We start from the raw sequence: 19,592 nt of genomic DNA, 5'->3' as shown, positions 1-19,592 counted from the left end.
TATTTTAAAGACAGCCACAAAGTAGGAGGGGCGAGGCGGGGGGGGGGGCGTCTGAGTTCATGTTAACAACAGCTTAATGTGTGAGTGTGGGAGAAGATGAAGCCGATCCACAGAGCTGTGAACAGACACATCTGCCACATGTCATGACTCCATATATTGCTAACTTTATTTATAACACTTCATCAAGTCTTCGATCAGAGGAGTTTGTTTATTGAGTTATTTGATGATGTATGCAGAGCATCTGAAGCAGGTTCAGTGCTGCTGCAGCTGCACTTCAATGTGTCATGTGACCTGGTTTGACCAGGCTGGTTTTGGAGGCTTTTGAACGTCTTCATTAATCAGATGTGCTCATTGTTTGCATGGCTATTTTTTGGGCTGCCAGTGATCTTTCTAAAGCAGGTTGGAGACCAGATTCTTCCAAAAAGTAAAAAAAAAACAATCCACTCAACTTTGTTTTCCAAGTTTCACGACGTTTTGCTTCTCATTCAGGAAGCTTTTTCAATTCAAAATGTCAGAAATAGCATTGAGTTTCAGGCTTTATAGAGTGGACTAACAATTTGCATGGCTTAGAAAACATGCTAATTGAAAAGGAGGATGTCTTTTAGTAAAGTAGCATAATCTAATTTTGAAAAGGTTAGAAATAGGTTTAAAGAGAACTTTAGTGACCACTAATAGGCAAGTGGAGGTGATTCACGTCACACAGGCCGAGCAGTAGAAAAAACCTCAAGACATAAATTAGTGGAAAATAACTAAATAAATAATAATAAATAACTGTTCTTATCCAAGTCTGAACAAAGACTTTTCCTTGCAGCTCCACCAATTCAGTTCAGTTTATTTCTATTGCACCAGTTCACAACACACGTCATCTCAAGACGCTTTACAGTTCACCAGATCATCCAGTCAAATTTATTCAAAGTTTTTTTATCTAAGGAAAACCAGTTGATCGTATCGACTCATTGCCTCAAATACAATCCCTCACACTAAGAATGCTTGTAGCGACAGTAGAGGGGAAAAATTCGCTTTTAACAGGAAGGAACCTCCAGCAGAACCAGGCTCAGTGTGAGCCCCGACTGGGGTTCAAGGAGACAGAAGCAGAGATACAAAAAGCAGCTGTAAAAGGCGGCCCCGTCCAGGAAACACACAGCCAGGCAGACAAGCTCTGAGCCAGCTCCCATGTCAGAGGATGAAGGGAGCACATCCAGCCAGTCACAGTCAGAGAAACAGGACTACACTGAAAAACAGGCTGATCTTGAAGATCTATACACAAAGGTGTTGATGGCAGCATCACAGCTTAGTCACAGCCAAACAGGAGCAAACAAGGTGAAGCTACTATGAAAAAAAAGTGGGAGAGAATGGAGACAGAATGAAGCAGAATGATGAAAGGGGGGGGCCCTATGTCCTCCAGCAGTCTAAGCCTATAGCAGCATAACTATAGAGATAGCTCAGGATAACCTGAGCCACTCTAACTATAAGCTTTATCAAAAAGGAAAGTTTTAAGCCTAGCCTTAAAAGTCTGCCTCACGGACTAAAACTGGTAGTTGGTTCCACAGGAGAGGAGCCTGATAACTAAAAGATCTGCCTCCCATTCTACTTTTAGAAATTCTAGGAACCACTAGTAAACCTGCAGATTGAGAGCAAAGTGCTGATAGTAAAGAATTACAATAGTCCAGCCTTGAAGTAACAAATGCATGGACTAGTTTCTCAGCATCGCCCCGGGACAGGATATTTCTAAATTTTGCAATATTCCTCAGATGAAAGAAGGAAATTCTAGAAACCTCTTTGATATGGGATTTAAATGACAGGTCCTGATCAAATAATGATACCAAGATTTTTTACTTTATTATCTGAAATCAGTTTAATCCCATCCAAATGAAGTGACTGGCTAATCAGCTTCTTTTTCAAAGACTCTGGTTCAAAGACTATAACATCTGTTTTGTCTGCATTCAGAAGCAGAAAGTTTAGCGGCTAGTGGCATCTAATGAGCATCATGGAGAGCTGATCACCCCAACATACCAGACTGCAGTCCTGTTTCGGTTATCTCTGCTTCTGTTTCCTTGAACCCCAGTCAGCCTCAGCAGATGGCCACTCACACTGAACCTGCTTCTGCTGGAGGTTTCTTCCTGTAATAAGGGATTTTTTCCTCTCCACCATCGCTACAAGCATGCTTAGTGTGAGGGATTGCATTTGAGTCGATGCAATCAGCTGGTTTTCCATAGATGGAACACTTATAATCTTTAATCTGACTGTATGATCTGGTTGAATTGTCTCTGTAAAGTGACCTGAGATGAGATGAAATGTTGGAAGTTAAATTAGTGAGTGCCCTGCCATGGACTGGTCACCTGTCCAGGTTGAACCTCGCCTTTCACCCATATAGTACTGGAGACAGGCACCAGCCCCACCGTGACCCTGATAGATGGATGGATGAATTCAGTTTCTTTATATAGCACAGATTCACAACAAGTCATCTCAAGGCATTTTACAGGGACAATTCAACCAAATCATACGGTCAGATTGGTTCAAAGTTTTCTGGTTCCAAAGGAGAGGAGCTTGATGGCTTAAAGATCTGCTTCCCATTCTACTTTCAGAAATTATAGGAACCACTAGAAGTGCTGCCACAGAAGATCAACAAACCAGGTTCCAGAAGATGTAACCTTTTTGACTTTATGTTCTTTAAAATATCAAATTTTTTTGACTTTGGGAAAAAATAAATAAATAAGTTGATCGTTTTCACTTCCACAGATAATATCTGCCGTTTATTTAAACAGCTCTATGCCTGTTATTGTCCAAAGTGTCTTTTGTGGTTGTTGCCGTTTCTAATGCTGCAATGGAAAAACAAATGTTCACACTTTACAGCAGAACACTTAGTAAACTGTTTAATTCTTAAACTCCAAATCATCCTCTTCTAAAATCTTTCCATTTAAAAGCTGCTTTTCAACAGTCCACCTATCTGGTTGCCACACAATAAATGGTGAAGCCTTCCCCCCTCTACGCTCTGTCTCCCTTTTCTCCTGCTGCTGCTCTACGCACTGCGAGGCAGCAATATTTATTATTACGAATATCATTTGTATTAATCATCAGGATAAATGACTGGTTTGGCTATCTGAATGCCTCATTTAGAGAAACTTGGCTCCCATGTCATGGTTATAAATTACGAGAAGGCTTGTGTTTCACCTGAGGCTCTTACTCCTCCTCTTCTCCACTGCATCTACACACACTTCAGCTGTGGGTGCGCTTCAGGTGTTGGATCTGCTGACAGTGGTGGCGTCCTGCTAGAGCAGGTGATATCAATACATGTCAAGAAGTAGAGGTGCATGTGCACAGCTGCACCGTGCTCACATGATTACATTGTTTGTAGCACAGAGCTGCTTTAAATTCTCATTTAAAAAGGATGCAATGATGATGATGACACACTTTGGTCGGATGTTGTACCAATAAACATCCGATCAATTATTAGACAAGATTCCAAAAAAAGTTTTAAAAAACAAACCGCTGGACTTTGTTTCAAAGTTTGAAGACGTTTCGCTTCCCATCCAGGAAACTTTTTCAATTCAAAATGTGAGAAGTAGCATCGAGTTCCAGGCTTTATAGAGTGGACCAAAAACAAAGCCTTGTTTTGGTTTAGAAAACATGGAAATTAAACCAGAAGATCAAGGATTATATCAATGGTGGCTTCCTTCACGGGCGTCTCGAAACACCGATGTTCTTTGTCCAAAAGCTTTCAAAAACCTACAATGCAGCAATTGAGTTGATTCCTTCCTAATATTGTTAATGTTAATTCACAAGGACATTTGTAATTAGGAAATCAAAGTGATGTTTGATTAGCTCGCTTCATATCACAGATTGTTTGCTAATCCTAAAGGCAAATAATTTAAAGTAAACTTTTAAATATTTTTTAATATGAGAACATTACTAACTTCACCATGAGCCGCCCTCCTCTGCCTCTGATTGGCTCACTAGTCGTCATGCCTACAGTTAAACAATGTAATCAGGAAAGGCTGTGAGTACTAGCCAATTAGAAGCAGAGTAGTGCAGGGGATGGCTTCACTGTCCTAGGAAAACTTTGGAAATTTCGTTCGGAGATTCTGTTTAATGTTGCGAATCATGGGGGATGTAGAAGTTGTTAACACAATGCTGATTGAAAAATAAGTGGGTATATGCTGTACACCTGCGTATACCCTGGACTACACCACTGACTGACAGGCTGGTAACAGGGTTTAGCAGATTGTATGCAGTTGAATTGAAGCCACCGGCCGCCATCTTGGTACTCCCTTCTTAGACTGGTCTCAATGTAAACCATGCACGTGCGCTACAGCATCAAACAACGATGATGTTCTCTCTCATTTTAGGGGGACTTAAGACTTTTAAAATATGAATTCATCACATTGACACACACTGGCTGTTTGATAAAATAAAATAAAAAATAGTAAACATTACATTGCATAGTCATTATGAAGTCAGTGAAGTCTCTGAATCATGTAATATAACATATTATACAAATCCATCACAATATAATTAATGTGTTAATGGAGCGTAATAAAGCAGATGCGCCCAAAGTGCTAAATTGATGATGTAAATGTAATATGCATGTATTTATTACACTGTTATGGTAATTACATCTAATAATTTGAAAAAAACGATACATACAAATATGTATGCACACACGAACACACACATACAATATGTAGTGATTGACAAACTTTATCTATCTATCTATCTATCTATCTATCTATCTATCTATCTATCTATCTATCTATCTATCTATCTATCTATCTATCTATCTATCTATCTATCTATCTATCTATCTATCTATCTATCTATCTATCTATCTATCTATATATTAGGGATGGAACGGTTTATGAAAACCGTCAGAACCGTTCGGTTCGACTGTCTCGGTTCGATTCGCGTGTGTTGCGTTCGGTTCCTTTTTCTCATAGGCGAAGCGTGTACACTCCAGAGCAAAAGGTGGCGGTACTGCGACCAAAGCCAACCACCAGTAGTAAACAAGAAGAAGAAGAAGCGAAGCAGCGTAGCCGGGTGTAGCAGGAAAAAAATCAGTTGTTGTGGAGAACTGTGTGGGTATGGCGAGTGGGAAAGAACGGGAGTTGGAAGACGCGCCAGCAGCACTTTATAGGTCTGCTGTATGGGACCACTTTGCATTTAGACTGACCTACGATGACGGCAGAAAGAACCTAAGACTGTCACAATGATGTATCAAATGTCAGACTGCTTTTTTCCTTCAGTTTTAACCTGACTATAAAAAATAGAGTTTCCTAACAATCGACATATACTGATCCGAACCGAAAACCGCAACCACGAAACCGTGAACCGAACCGAACCATGGATTTTGTGAACCGTTCCACACCTAATAAACACACGTATTGGTCAAATGTTTGAGTTGCTTTTTTCAGTCAATATAACATGCTAAATATATTTCAACGCAAAACTTTTTTTAAATGAGAAACACTACCAAAGAGATTGCGTCATCCACTTAATAAGGAATTACTACATTGACATTTCACAGTGAATTACTTTCCATTTACTTTACTTTCTATTTTCTAACGTTAGAGACAATGTCAACGATTAACTCAGTCAATACTTTTGAGTCAGTCCGAGATAGCCAGACTAACATACACTATATTGCCAAAAGTATTTGCTCACCTGCCTTGACTCACATATGAGCTTAAGTGACATCCCGTTCCTAATCCATAGGGTTCAATATGACGTCGGTCCACCCTTTGCAGCTAGAACAGCTTCAACTCTTCTGGGAAGGCTGTCCACAAGGTTTAGGAGTGTGTTTATGGGAATTTTTGACCATTCTTCCAGAAGCGCATTTGTGAGGTTGCACACTGATGTTGGACGAGAAGGCCTGGCTCTCAGTCTCCGCTCTAATTCATCCCAAAGGTGTTCTATCGGGTTGAGGTCAGGACTCTGTGCAGGCCAGTCAAGTTCATCCACACCAGACTCTGTCATCCATGTCTTTATGGACCTTGCTTTGTGCACTGGTGCACAGTCATGTTGGAAGAGGAAGGGGCCAGCTCCAAACTGTTCCCACAAAGTTGGGAGCATGGAATTGTCCAAAATGTCTTGGTATGCTGAAGCATTCAGAGTTCCTTTCACTGGAACTAAGGGGCCAAGCCCAGCTCCTGAAAAACAACCCCACACCATAATCCCCCCTCCACCAAACTTTACACTTGGCACAATGCAGTCAGACAAGTACCGTTCTCCTGGCAACCGCCAAACCCAGACCCGTCCATCAGATTGCCAGATGGAGAAGCGCGATTCGTCACTCAAGAGAACGCGTCTACACTGCTCTAGAGTCCAGTGGCGGCGTGCTTTACACCACCGCATCCCACGCTTTGCATTGCACTTGGTGATGTATGGCTTGGATGCAGCTGCTCGCCCATGGAAACCCATTCCATGAAGCTCTCTGCGCACTGTTCTTGAGCTACATGAAGTTTGGAGGTCTGTAGTGATTGACTCTGCAGAAAGTTGGCGACCTCTTCGCACTATGCGCGTCAGCATCCGCTGACCCCGCTCCGTCAGTTTACGTGGCCTACCACTTCGTGGCTGAGTTGCTGTCGTTCCCAAACACTTCCATTTTCTTATAATACAGCTGACAGTTGACTGTGGAATATTTAGGAGCGAGGAAATTTCACGACTGGATTTGTTGCACAGGTGGCATCCTATCACAGTTCCACGCTGGAATTCACTGAGCTCCTGAGAGCGACCCATTCTTTCACAAATGTTTGTAAAAACAGTCTGCATGCCTAGGTGCTTGAATTTATACACCTGTGGCCATGGAAGTGATTGGAACACCTGATTCCAATAATTTGGATGGGTGAGCAAATACTTTTGGCAATATAGTGTATATAGGATCCATTGGCATATATGTGGATTTTCTTGGTTAGTTCATCCACTGACTGTGAAATTACCTGTGAAACATCTTCCAACAGCCGGCAAACTGCTGGTTTTTGCAGCCAAATGCTAGGCCTTTTTACCGCCCGTCTCCGTGGGAGGCGGGAGTACCAACATGGCGGACAGTGGCTTCACTTTTTTGGGCAATCAGCGATCCAGTGAATAGAGATGAGTGGGTAGAACTAACTGGCGACAGGCAGAGCCAATCCCCACGTGGCCAACATCAGAGTTACTGTGAATCCAGGGAGTGCAGGAGGAGATGGGAATTGCAGAAAGGATGTAATTGACACACAGCAGGTAAAAGCTTCAAATGCTGCTTATGTGTATCAAAAATAACCCAGTCATAATTACAACCTTTAAACTATTTGGAGGTTCTTTGACAAAAAGATAAAGTTAAAAATTTCATCCTCACCGGGATCATGGATAAATAGAATTGTCAGGGATCCTTTTATAAAGATTTGGAAATAAAAAAATACATTTGAAATTTAAATCAAAGGGACAGGGAAGATCACCTCCTCATGAGCATCAAAGATATGCCATCAACAAAACATATAGCTCACTTTTAAGGAAGAAAATGTTAAGACTTTATTCTCAAAACATAGTTTTTTTTTTTACAAATGCTGTTTTCTGACAGAGTTTTTACTACATGCATTACAGTTATACATTTATATTTTATTTTTAATAAATCTATTGTGGCCAAACAAATACACAAATGAAAGCTGGATGCAGAACAGACATTTTCACAGGATTTTTTTTTTTTTTGTATGTATATACCCTCCTCCCCTCGCTCTCTGCTCCATATTTCCATGTGATTAAATTATTCAGTGGTACAAACTACAATTATGCTTTATTAAAAATTATAAAAAAAAACTCACCAGGCTCCGCAGATGTGAAAGAATTTATTGCCTGCTTGTTTTTCTAATTTGCATCATTGATTCTGGTGGCGTTTGAAAAGCAATGATACTATTTCCAACTTTCCCTCCTTAGTGGGACGTCATCTACTGGAACATCGGGAGGGATGGACGACCGCGGCCGCTTCCCTCTTTTAACGGTTGTGCAAACGTCTGACTTTATTTGCATGCGTTTACAAGATGTATTCATTTGTGTGGGATTTTTCATCTTTGTAAATGAAAGTCAAGAAAGTGTTGTCTGCATAAAAAAGGTACCATAACCCGCCCCCCTTCATAAACAGAACATTTATTAAAATTATGGAGATGTAAAGCCATAGGATCAAGCTGTTTCTGCTGAAGGATGGCATTCCCCTACATTAAATATAAATGCGGAATTTACACTTCAAAGTTGGGCAAATTACATGAGCCATTAGTTATACTTGTACCAGCAGATCCCTATGGCTACCATATGAATGATTTAACAGTGGTTTGTAAACTACATTAAATTTGCTTTCAAAGCAGGCATTGCCTCAATTTACTAAAAACACAAGGGATTGTATGAGTCAGACTGGTCGAGGTGTGGAATGACACAGAGAGAGGAGGTCTATGGACAAGGAGTAGGGAGAGAGACGGAGGGACCACGTTGTCCCACTCCCTCTTATTGCGTCTTGAATCTTGAGCAATGACTGGCTACTTTAGCAATTAAAATCCGGGGCAAAGACACAGCAGCTTGCTTTGGCCCGGAGACTGGCCCATTCATCATCCCAACTGCCATAAAATAGCACTAGATGGATTCTTTGATTTTAGCTTTGGAAGAACATAAATCAAAATCTAAACCACGGCCTGTCACAAGTATCACCAGAATTATCCATTTGAGAGGGAGAGAAGAGCTGGAGGAAAGGTGGAGGGAGGGGAGAGGGGAGACACAGCAGGATTTAGTCTCATTGTTTCTCTGCCTTTTCTCAGACAAACCCTCACACCCACCCGCTATCCCCCAGCGTCACACCCTGGGTAATCTATAAGTGTCTCATAATGAGGCTTCTTCTGGAGTTCAGCTCCGGCCCTCATCTACAGTTACAGAGAGCAAACCTTGTCTACAAGATGAAGAGTTGCAGACTGGAAAAATAAACTTCATTAGCTCAAAATATAAAAACTATATATAAATATGTTATAATCTACTAAAAGTCTTCTGATGAAATTATATTTTCAATTTATCCTCAGACTTACTGATCCCCCAGAGAGGAGCAGAACATTTTAGTAGTTCACTGTCCCCCAAAAGTGAATCAGTTTGGCCCCAATGTCCTAGCCTGGGTGCCATTCCGAACTTAGTCCCGCCCACAACGTTTGAGGTCGGGAAGTTCGGTCTGGCATTGCTCAAAAGTAGCGCGAGAATGCTCACACAATATCTGGCGGGCCAATCAAATTGTCAGGGTGGGCTTTATACGATGATGGACAGATGATCAACAGTAACGTAATCAACCACGTGACCAAAGCGCGCTTGGGTGACAACAACAATGGCTGCGTCTCAATTCGCAGGCTGCCGCTGGAGAGTTGAGGTGTGTAGATTCTGCTATTAGGTCTGTTCTAGAAGATATCGACAGCAAATTAATTTTAAAAGAGGAACAGAGAAACGCGATCAAGGCTCATCTTCTTATTCTAGGCGTGCAACTGCACGCTTTGATTTTTGTTGACAACAACTATGCGTCACTTAACATACATCACACACTCCATTGCTCTTATTGGTTATCAGGTTATCCTGAGCTATCTCTATAGTTATGCTGCTATAGGCTTAGACTTTTGGAGGACATAGGGACCCCCATTTCATCATTCTGCTTCATTCTCTCTCTGTTCTCCTATTCTGCAGAATCTGTTAGTTCAATCTCTAACCTTCTGCTCTCTCTGCTTTTCCTCAGAGTAGCTTTGCCTCGTCTGTTCCTGTTTGGCTGTGACGTCATCCTGGAAAGAAACATCAGCTGTGCTGCTTCTATCAACACCCTTGTTTATAGATGTTGGAGATCGGCCTGTTTTCCAGTGTGGTCCTGTTTCTCTGACCGTGACTGAGTGGATGTGCTTTCTTCGTCCTCTGGCATGGGAGCTGCCTTGGAGCTCGTCTGCCTGGCTGTGTGTTTCCTGGACGGGGCCGCCTTTTACAGCTGCTTTTTGTATCTCTGCTTCTGTCTCCTTGAACCCCAGTCGGCCTCGGCAGATGGCCGCTCACACTGAGCCTGGTTCTGCTGGAGGTTTCTTCCTGTTAAAAGGGAGTTTTTCCTCTCCACTGTCGCTACAAGCATGCTTAGTGTGGGGGATTGTATTTGAGTCAATGAGTCAGTGCAATCAACTGGTTTTCCTTGGATAGAAAACTTTGTATCAATTTGATCTGGTTGAACTGTAAAGTGCCTTGAGATGACGTGTGTTGTGAATTTGGCGCTATATAAATAAACTGAATTGAATTGAATTGGTTGTAGGTCTATCCAATTGAGTGCAGAGGCATTTTTTTTCCTGGTTCGTTCGAAACACGCCCCATAATCACAGCTCTATGGAGCAGTATCAGACTCATATTCTGACTAGAATTGAGAAGGACTATGTCAGGCTAGCAATGTCCCGCTTTCCGTCATGGTTTAGTTCTAGTTGTTTTTGGTTGTATTTGAGTTTTTATGTATTTCTTGTTTACCCTCTTTTGCGCTCATGTGTCAGTCTCCTTCTCCTAGCTCCCTTCTTTATTCTCCTGTCTACACCTGCATCCACACAGCTGATTAGCATAGTCTTTAGCCCCATTTACCGTTTTGAAACCGTGACCGAGATCGGTCTGAGCATGGTAAAAGATATAGCTGTCAGCGGTTGACGTTAAGGATTTTTACCACTTGCCCTTTGGGCAAGTGACTTTCACATTTCATTTGCCCAGAAACAATTTTTACTTGCCCAGTATAATGTTTGATAAATATAGTTCCTAATATTCATTTTTGTATATTTATCAATGAAACATGTTTGTTTTTAAATGTTTTTTGTAATTCAGTATTTTTTAGGTTTACAGGTTCCTGGTGTGTATATGCATGCGTCAGATAATGAACTCAAGCCTACATTACCGTGTTAACATGCTTTTCAATCCTTCTTGCACATTCTTTTCAAACTAAACTTTGCTTTAAACTGTTGTGTGGTTGGAAAAATATAAATTGTAATTTTAAATTATCGAAACATTTTTTAGACAGGTTAAATACTTAAGATAAATCACAAGACAGAAGTCAATGTCACAAATGAATAACTTTTATTTTAGAGTCAAGGTATGTTTATACAAGGTAATACTATTAAGATAATCTGAATTTTCAAGAGAATCATTATACATAGTTATTTTATACAGGGTTTCCACAGTCTTACATCATTTCAGAATTCCCTGACTTTTAACTGACTCAGGATTAGTTTTCCCTGACAAAATAAATGCAGCCGTTTGTCGTTTGGTAACTACATCAAAATTACCGCTAGGTGGACAAAAATCACGCCATCTGGCGGAAAATCACCCGTCCTTTTCAAATCACGCGCCTTTTTCAAATCACGCGAGAATGTGTACAAAACCACAAAAGTGGCGCCGGCAACGCATCTGGGTCGTTTTCATCGAATGTCGGTGATTTTAAAGAAATTTTGAGTGATAAATTTTGATAAAACTACTTGCCCTGGGAGATCGGGCGATGGTTAACAAAACTGAACCACACTAATATGGTAAAAGTTCATTGATAGGGCTTAGCGCGGTTCAGTTCTCAGATAACAAAAAGCACATAAGCAGACTATGTCATCAACTTACAGTCAGCCTCTGTAATCATGAAATTTCAGAATTTCATAAAAATACTAGCTTCCCTACCAGAGGCGTGCACAGACATTTTGGGGGGCAGGTGCTCAGGAGGGGGGGAGGGCACTGTTTTATTATCAGAATTCTGACTTTTTTCCCATACTAAACTGAAATAAAATTTAAAAATCAGTTAACTTATTTTTTTTTTCAGTAGCCCTAATCCTCTTCCGTAGATTTGCAATTGCAAACTCTACCGAAATTATTTGTAGCCTATGTGGTCGTCCTCACGTTATCTGTCATTGACTTGGGCTACAGTGTAAATCTTTCAGAATCAGAATCAGGTTTATTGCCATTGTTAGTGAAGGAGTTCACAAACTAGGAATTTTTTTGTGGTACAATCGTGCAACATGAAACATATAATATGTAAATAGAATTATCAAAATATCTAAAAACTGTGGGTATACGTCATGCAATAAAAAAGACTAATATATACACTTAAAGGTACACTATGCAACCGGTGTAGATTTTCCACCGAGGCTCCCCCCAGAGGGCGAAAGTAAAAGTGCACTGTCGTAAATATGCACAGCTGTTCTCCTGGTTTCTCAGTCAAGCCAGGCGCGGTTGTTTTGAGCTTAGCAGACAGACGAACGCAACGAATGCACACATTGGACGCAGCAGGCGTGACAGAAGCAGCGAGTTTACATGCAAAGTCAATGGTTGACGCGCGTCAAGGCGCAGCAAAAGGTCCCGCGGCGCGTTTTGAGCAGCAGGCGCAGCACGTCTGAGCAGCTGAAGCCGCGCGTCGGGCGCGTTTAATGCTACGTTCGCTTTTATTATCCTGCTGCCTGCAGTTTGGATTATTTAGATGAAAAACACCTACCAGCTGCCACGGTGAACCGCGAGGAGGCGACCCGGCCAGAGGCTGCTGATGAAGGGATTCCTACTGTCGGCGCACCGCTGGTATGTGGGGGACTGAGCGGCTCCGACAGAAAAAATATTGGAAGGCAGGATGATAATCTGAATGAACTGACTGCACTGATTACGTTTTCAGGTGTATTTTCTCACTTAAAAACATATTAAAACTACTTTATTCCCACTGATCACAGCAAATATAGCTGCAAGGCAGAGAAAGGATAGTGAAGCTCCGCCCAACGCGCGTCAGACACACTTTTGCACCGCGCAGCCAGAGCAGCAAAGCTGCTTCAGCCGCGCGTCAGAACTAACTGGTACAAGCAGTAAAAATGAAGCAGCAGACGCGATTTTGCTGCTTTTGCTGCGTCCGGTGTGAAAGCAACGCTGCACAAAGATCGCCACTGTGCTAGCAACGAGCATGCTTTTAACTGGGGGCGTGTAGCAGTTCTCGCCGTAAAGCAAGACCGATTCTCGCGAGACTTCTGAGCCTGTGGGTGCGGGTCGGTGCTCCTGCAATTGCAAGTGCGGTATTTCCCCCACAGACCACCAGGGCGGCCGAGAATACCTTTGTTCAACCTGAAATGACTCATTTAATCATCCAAAACGTTATGGAACACATTAATTTACTGAAAATGTTGCATAGTGTGCCTTTAAGATAAAAATATGGATATAAAATATAAAAAGTTAAATAGCATCTTACAAGGAGACAACTAGTTTATCAGGTGACCAGTCGGCAAAATGCTTGTTTGGTGCTGCTGAATGAGACATTTTAATGCACAACAAAATGATTTCATTGATCTGTATATTACCTGGCTAATGGGGCACAGGAGAAGCAGCCTGTCAGCGACCGTTCCTGCTATCTGAAGATGCTTACTGAACTGCTATGATGCTGCGCATCTGGCATGCCAGGCGACCGCGCGAGTTCAAAGGAAGAGAGATAGGCTGGTTGGGTGTGCGTGAGGAGGTGGCTCATTTCGGGTCATTGTTTCAGTCGTTTTTAATGGCTCAGGTTTTCAAAAGATCATTTCAAAACGGACCTCAGTAAAATCTTAATAATATTAATAATAAAAAAAACGAGTTTCAAAAGGGCATTTTCTTTGATAAAGGGCAAACTTCCTAGTGCTTTAGCACCACCTAGTGTCTATGTATGCACGCCCCTGTTCCCTACCATACCACACGATAACCAGTGATTTTTCTGATTAGCAGTGTGATGAACCTCAACGTCTGTCGTTGTTTCCCGCATCTGTAAGCCGTGATTAGATTATCGTTTGTTGTATCCACTTCCGAAAAGCATAATCTGTCAAGTAAATTTACCAAAGGCTGCCTTCTTCACCTAACTCTCCGCAAACTTCCTGAATGTTACGGGCGCTGCCATATTGGTTTGTTGTTGGTATGTCATGACGTGCAATTGCAGGTATAGTCAATTGTCTACCCTTTCAGTAGAGAAGAGGAGCAAACATGGATGCCACGGTGGAACTAGCTCAGTTTGTAGCAAAAACTAAAAAAAGAGTGAATCGGCTTTTAGAGGCAGTGGGAACAGCCCAATAACATGCATCTACCTGGGTCAAACTACTCTGCAAGCGACCAATGTTAAAATCACCTTGGGTCAGAGCAGCAGCCTTCTAGCGACGATTTAGACCCAACTTTTTTTGCCAGTTGGAAGGGAGCCGAATGCTAACTCTTAGCAGGCTAAGCCATGTTTGAAAAACCTGCTTTAATGCAATGTTTTTAGTGGGAAAGAGGCTAAACAGGCTTTGGCAGCGTGGGACTGTGTGAGGAACATCAGGTTACCATAACAACAGACAATGCTAGCAACGTCATAAAGGCCATAGAGCTTAATGAGTGGCAAATATTCAACTGTTTTGGCCATAGACTCCATCTGGATATAAGTTAATTATTATATCCTACACCCCTTATCTACTGTTTGCTCTTTCTTTCTTTATTTTTTAATTTAAAGCACACAGAATCATTAAACAATTCATTTATAATATTGTAAACGCAATCTCAAATCTTAATATAGTCCACAATAATCGCAGTCCCACATTTTCATCAAATTGTGCAGTACTACTGCAACCCCCTCTCTCTCCAGGTAAATAGCACCAGACAATCCCACAGTCATGCAGTCTTACCCCCTTCAGTGCCTTGCCGACAAAGTGTCACTACCTTTTTCAGATCTCAATGGCTTTGAAAAGCATTTTGTACCACCCCAAACAGTGACCCCCTGGGATTCAGGACCCCTGATTTAAGTGTAACAAGTTTTAAATCAGTGGCTATAGGTTTTTTTTCACGTGTATACATATTTATATGTAACATGCAGCTTTTCATAGACAAACTCTCAAACCCAAGAGGCAGTAACAGTAGCTACTACTCATCATGCTAAATCAAGTTTTATGCTTTTACTTTGTTATAATTCTTCACCTTTATCAAAAGCATACCAAAGATTGCATCTTGATTAATACATGTCTGAGTAATCCTCCTAATTTCTTCTAAGCAGCAGGTTCTTCTTTCCTTCTTGATGAATAATTGATTTGGTTCAATGGGATACAAAGCATTAGCAAAGAGGAGGAAGGGAAAAAGGAAGTTTATATCACCACTACTGTTTATCATCATGGCAACATGAGGTATTTGCTGATTGGGCTGAATTAATTTAAAGCACTAAGGAAGTCTCTCATCAGGAAAATGCAATATTTGATGTTTCACCGAGACATGGCTGCAGGTTCCCATTGCTCTAACTATTTAGGAATAAATGCTAAATGATGGTGAAGATTCTCAGTCATCCAGGTTAAAGTCATTCCAAAGAAGTTAAAAAACAATCCACTGGACTTTGTTTCTGAGTTTCGCGTCCCATCCAGGAAGCTGAAACGACACCCATTCCAAAGGGGCGGACCCACTTGTCTGGTTCCATTTGCATGTTTTCTAAGCCAAAACAAGGCTTTGCCTGGGTCCACTATAAAGCCTTGAATTCAACTCTATTCATGAGATTTTTAAACGAAAAAGCTTCCTGGATGGGAAGCGAAACGTCTTCAAACTTGGAAACAAAATCCATTTCATTTAACTTTCTTGGAAATACGAGCTATATTGTTAAAGTGTACTTCACGTTAATCAAAGAGCTGTTTGTCAAAGAGCTTAAGGCCCTATTACACCTTGACAATCTACCCAGGGTTTGCCTGACGTCCCAGAATCTTCTAAAACGCTAGCACACACTGAACTGTCTATGTATTTGTTGGGATAATACATAGAGTATTCATAATTAGTTCAGAACTTATGTCCAACGACAGCCTAACTTATGCATAATGCACAACCGCGTAATGCCCATTAAGTTTCACAAGCCAGTGGCCTGACGGGGGCAGCAAAGCGCCTGGAGGTGCCCGGCCTGCAAAAAAAGATGTCTTTCAATTCAATTCAGTTTATTTCTATAGCGCCAATTCACAACACATGTCATCTCAAGACACTTTCCAGTTCAACCAGATCATCCAGTCAAATTGATTCAAAGTTTTTTATCCAGTTGATTGCATCGACTCATTGACTCAAATACAATCCCTCATACTCTTTGATCAAGGTATTAAAATACCTGTTTACTGCCTGCCAAAAAAAAAAAATAAATAAAATAAAGAAAAAGAAGATTTTCAGTCCCAGCAGATTCAGCATCATGTCTGCTGGGAAGTTTTTTGGTGGTGGGCGTGAACGCAGGAAGGATCCATCACCCTCACCTTCTGGCTCACCCTATGATGGGGATGAAGTGTGGAGGAGAACTGATGGTTTCGTCCTGTGAACCCCCTTTATACCAAATTGCTGCCAATACGCCATTATACAGTAGCTGGAAGTCAGAAACACGTTCATGTCAGATACGCTGATAAGCATTGGACATGAGTTCTTGATAAGTTATGAATAAGTTATGCACAAGTTATTCATAATTTCTGGATAAGCTAGACGCCACGACTTAAGAGTATCGTACACTGAATATACGTCAACGATCAGATAACGAACCTGTAACTTATGCCTCACGTATGAGCATACGCTGGCATACTCGACATACTACGTCGACATACTACTTTCTGTATGTCGACGTGTACCAGACTGTTTCAACAAGCTTCAGCGTATCCATAACTTATCCAACATATCCCAGCGTTTTTGCCAGATTTTTCGTATGTTAGGCATACGCTGGTCTAAATCGTCAAGGTGTGACAGGGGCTTCAGATCATAGACTTGAATCAGACGCATATCTTATCACATGTTTTAGTTTAATTACCTCAGGTTGGCATTATTACATATCAAATCTACAGGTGCTGGTCATAAAATTAGAATATCATGAAAAAGTAGATTGATTTCAGTAATTCCATTTAAAAAGTGAAACTTGTATATTATATTCATACATTACATACAAACTCATATATTTCAGATGTTTATTTTGTTTAATTTTGATGATTACAAATGACAACAAATGAAAATCTCAAATTCATCATATCAGAAAATTAGAATATTGTGAAAAGGTTCAAAATTGATGGCCCCTGGTGCCACACTCTAATCAGCTAATTAACTCAAACCACCTGCAAAAGCCTTTAAATGGTCTTTCAGTCTAGTTCTATAGGCTACACAATCATGGGGAAGACTGCTGACTTGACAGTTGTCCAAAAGACGACCATCGACACCTTGCACAAGGAGGGCAAGACACAAAAGGTCATCGCTAAAGAGGCTGGCTGTTCACAGAGCTCAGTGTCCAAGCACATTAATAGAGAGGCGAAGGGAAGGAAAAGATGTGGTCGAAAAAAGTGTACAAGCAAGAGAGATAACCGCACCCTGGAGAGGATTGTGAAACAAAACCCATTCAAAAATGTGGGGGAGATTCACAAAGAGTGGACTGCAGCTGGAGTGAGTGCTTCAAGAACCACCACACACAGACGTATGAAAGACATGGGTTTCTGCTGTCGCATTCCTTGTGTCAAGCCACTCTTGAACCACAGACAGCGTCAGAAGCGTCTTGCCTGGGCTAAAGAGAAACAGGACTGGACTGCTGGTGAGTGGTCCAAAGTCATGTTCTCTGATGAAAGTAAATTTTGCATTTCCTTTGGAAATCAAGGTCCCAGAGTCTGGAGGAAAAGAAGAGAGGCACTTCATCCACGTTGCTTGAAGTCCAGTGTAAAGTTTCCACAGTCAGTGATGGTTTGGGGTGCCATGTCATCTGCTGGTGTTGGTCCATTGTGTTTTCTGAGGTCCAGGGTCAACGCAGCCACATACCAGGAAGTTTTAGAGCACTTCATGCTTCCTGCAGCTGACCAACTTTTTGGAGATGCAGATTTCATTTTCCAACAGGACTTGGCACCTGCACACAGTGCCAAAGCTACCAGTACCTGGTTGAAGGACCATGGTATCCCTGTTCTTAATTGGCCAGCAAACTCTCCTGACCTTAACCCCATAGAAAATCTATGGGGTATTGTGAAGAAGAAGATGCAATACACCAGACCCAACAATTCAGAAGAGCTAAAAGCCACTATTAGAGCAACCTGGGCTATCATAACACCTGAGCAGTGCCACAGACTGATCGACTCCATGCCACGCCGCATTGCTGCAGTAATACAGGCCAAAGGAGGCCCAACTAAATACTGAGTGCTGTACATGCTCATACTTTTCATGTTCATACTTTTCAGTTGGCCAACATTTCTATAAATCCTTTGTTTTTATTGGTCTTCAGTAATATTCTAATTTTCTGATATGATGAATTTGAGATTTTCATTTGTTGTCATTTGTAATCATCAAAATTAAACAAAATAAACATCTGAAATATATGAGTTTGTATGTAATGTATGAATATAATATACAAGTTTCACTTTTTAAATGGAATTACTGAAATCAATCTACTTTTTCATGATATTCTAATTTTATGACCAGCACCTGTAATAGTTATTTTAAATATTTTAGACCTTCCGCAATAATGTTCCTTAACTTGAATCAGGTGTTTTGGTTTGTATTTCTGACCATTGTGTGTGAAAGATTGTAGCACATACTTATTTGCTTTTCTGTTTTTCTATGTATGTGTGGCTGGAATGAATTGTCCTTCATGGGATTAATTCTCTCTCTCTCCCTATCAAAAATGTAAAAATTTCACAAACTCCAGCACACTTTCCTTGTTACTGCAAAAAGTAGTTTCTTTGACCTATATTTATTGGTCAGGCAGTGATATAGGCTTTTTTAACAGCAAATACCCATTCAATCCTCCTATGAGCAAATCTTGAATCATTTAGCTGATCCTAAAGTGGTTGGTATTGATACAGTTTATCAAAGTCGAAAGATCCATCCCCTTGCATCAGTCCACAGCCCTGCCAATTCCTGCCAGCATCCCTTTCTAGGCCCAGGATTAATCTTGGAGGGATTTGTTTGATTTGTGGTCCTCATTTGTATGTCTGTCTGTGAGAAAATGGAGGACAGCTGTCAATGCAGAGGCATTTGTCTCTGTCATCTTCTCCCCTCCTCCAACACCATCTCTCTCTTACCTTCATTCGTCTCGTTTCCCCCCCAACATTTTCCTCTCCTCTGTTCTGTCATTTTTCAGTTGTTAGGCAGTGAACATTCATCGATGCATCTAAAGAAGTGGTAATTTCACTGTCTCAAACACTTAAGAGCTGATTCAATCAAAAATAAAGCAACACATAAAATGACCTATTTTAATTCCCCCAGTGCAATCGGTATATTCAATTACATCCTCAGGAAGCGCGTTTCTCATGGTGGCGACAATTAAAGTCGCCTTTAATCTTTAAAGCATATTACTTTCCTTTATTACAGATCTCATAACAAAGTCAGCAGCCATCAAGGTGTAAAAAGCCGCCCTATCCCTTTGTTTTTATTTCACTGTAAAAGCTAATGAAAGCAGGAGACAATGAAGGGAACCGGATAGACGAAGACGTCAGAAGGTATTTTGGTTTTTTTAGTCCACAAAAGCTGCTGTCTATGCTTTCGTATTTTTCAAAACAATTTGTAAAACAGATGATCTATTTTTATTATTTCTTTGACAGTTCAGATTTATAAACAAATTGTGATGTCTGAACTACTCTGAGTGAGTACTTAGTTCAGGACTATTTAGGATTTTACTATTCTTTACTAAG

The sequence above is a fragment of the Cyprinodon tularosa genome, unplaced genomic scaffold (genome assembly GCF_016077235.1).
Source record: "Cyprinodon tularosa strain WSP-4 unplaced genomic scaffold, ASM1607723v1 ctg78, whole genome shotgun sequence".
Classification (NCBI taxonomy): Eukaryota; Metazoa; Chordata; class Actinopteri; order Cyprinodontiformes; family Cyprinodontidae; genus Cyprinodon; species Cyprinodon tularosa.
This window is presented reverse-complemented; position numbering follows the sequence as displayed.